Raw genomic sequence first — 2,494 nt, 5'->3', positions numbered from 1 at the left:
TGGCTCGTGTCCAGCTTTTCGTCCATCAGTACTCCCAAGTCCCAAGTCTTTTGGTTTTTCAGGCATTGTACAGAAAGCAGAAAACATAACTTTATCTTACTTGGTGCTATCAGGTTCACTATCATGCTGGAACACCTGAAGTAAAGTTTTGGTGTGCAAATATTGCCTGTTTCCTATCACCTAGTTGTTGAGCTTGAAGCAGAGGAGATACTTTTTGTAACGGAAATTTTAAAATTTTGAAAGCACAGAGATGTATTCCATCTCTCTTGAACCCCAGAGGTCAATGACTGCCGTTACCAAAACAGCTGAGCTCCACTAAAGCCTCCAAGATGCCTGAGGATATCTTTTTTTCCATGCTTCAAAATATGACTTGCAAAACTTTAGAATAATGTGTTTAGGTATTGAGTAGAAAAGTGACTATAACCGCTCACAGGAAAGTTTCCACCACTTCTGCTGGAGTAACGTTACTTCCACGGTGCGAAACCAGGGATGCAGGCGCTGGGGCCCGCCAGAAGCTGTCGGAGGTCCTGCAGCTCCTCCGGCAAATTGGAAGCAAGGGTGAAACGGTTGCCAAAGAGCTGACATTTCTGAGAACGTATTTGATTTGTGATGGGAAGAGAGGAAAAGACAGATGACCGGTGGACTGTGAGATGAACAAAGAAAAGCCACTGCTGGAGCTCTGTTGGGCTACGCACGTGGACAGCTACCGCTTATTGTCTCAGTTTCGCTGTGGTATTTCAGTCTTCTGATTTCTTAAATTTATTTTCTGATGAAGCAAGTAAGCTCTGGCAGTGTAGCTGAACTGCTTCAAATCCCGTAGCAGCTTCGTTTTTCATCCTCGCCCCTTTCTTAACAGCACAAATTCTCTCCCGACCTTCTCTGGAGAGCACTGAAAACGGGTTTAAAGACACTTCATTCTTCAGACACCCAGCTCCCAGACTTTGTGGAGGACTCATCTAGTTTTCTGGATGTATCAGAGATTGTATCAGAGAACATCGTACTACGCTGGTTTTTTTCTAGCCAGCAGCTGAAGATAAAATCAGCCTCAGGCTTACTCGCTCCTGTTGGCTCCAGCTCCCTTAGTGTATCCTGAAACACATCAGCGGCCTAAACCCGGGCTTAGAATTATCCTAGACTCGACTGCAAGAAAGCGGAGCTAGGGACGCCAACGTGGATTAGGAAGGCTAAATTTCTGCCATGTTGTATCAATAGTTACACTTAGGACTTGAGTACGGGATGATGGAGCAAGAAAGATGGGATGACGTTTCTTTTATTACTTTATTTCACAACTGTACTACTTATTTAGCTATTCCCCTCATCTACAGAAAATCTCTTTCCCCCAAATAATGTATTAATCACTCTAACGTGCATTTTCTTTGGTTCTTTGTTCTACAACTTTGGCTTCGCATTTCTTTCTCATGACTGATTAATTTTGGAACCACGGTGCAACAGTACTTTTAAGTTCTGCAGAAATAGAAACTGTGGCGATTTTATCTGACATGTATAATAATTCCATTTATTTTATTGCTTGGATATAAGCGGTCATTTAAATTAATATACCATTTCTTGCAAATGGTTACTAGCGAGAAAATTGCTGACTTGCAGTCATTTGATCTACAAACACGTTCATTAAAATCAAACGCCTTCCTGGTACCGTGCCCGCTCACGCTGCCATGTCTGCTGAAAAATTCTAGCGTTCTACTAAATTGCTGTTTCCTAGTCAACACGATGCCAAAGGGACATAATTAGGCTCTGATTAAGTTTTCCGCAGAAGACACAAATATTCACAGCTGTTCTAATATTTTGTTTCGATGGTCTTTTCATACAATCCCTAATTGTCTGACATCCTTGGGTACACTTAAAATAAATACGATGTGCACGGATACGGGGTTTGGAAAGTAACATATACGTGAGGCCCTCCCGGCGGAGAGGTTTCTTCTGCAGAGACTTTCTTCTTTCGCGGGAGGTGGTGTCCTAGGGACTGGAGACAAAAGAAGGCAAGATGTGCCTTCCGACTCCCTGATTCTCGCCTTTCCTTCAGTAATCCCCTCCTCCCTGTCCTACTTTTCGGCCTGACGTTTCTATTCTGGGTTTCACCCTCCCGATTCCTCGGCCCCGTTGCAGCCCAAGCTGCTCCAGAGGTTTCTTGGAGGGGGTGGTGGGTGTGGAAGGCCTTGTCCCTTCCACCCCGGCTCCGGCGGAGCAGCGGCGCCTCAACGCTGGGGTGAGCCCAAGGGGGAAGGATCCCGGGAGAGCCGTCTGATCCGGGCAGGGGGCTCTCGGGTCCCTCCGAGCTCTGTCGCACCGGTGATCCCGGCGAAGGAGGACACCCGCCCTGGCGCCTGCCGCCCAAGGAGACCTCGGCGCCATCACCGGCCCTCGCGCCTCCTCAGCGTTGGCCTCTGCCGAAGAAACGAGGCGCCTCCAACATGCTCCGGTAGCAGGTCTGGCTTCTGAGATTTGGGCTGCCGTAGGAGCCCTGGGCGCGCCCCCC

The sequence above is a fragment of the Egretta garzetta genome, unplaced genomic scaffold, assembly GCF_000687185.1.
Source record: "Egretta garzetta isolate BGI_Z169 unplaced genomic scaffold, ASM68718v1 scaffold152, whole genome shotgun sequence".
Classification (NCBI taxonomy): Eukaryota; Metazoa; Chordata; class Aves; order Pelecaniformes; family Ardeidae; genus Egretta; species Egretta garzetta.
This window is presented reverse-complemented; position numbering follows the sequence as displayed.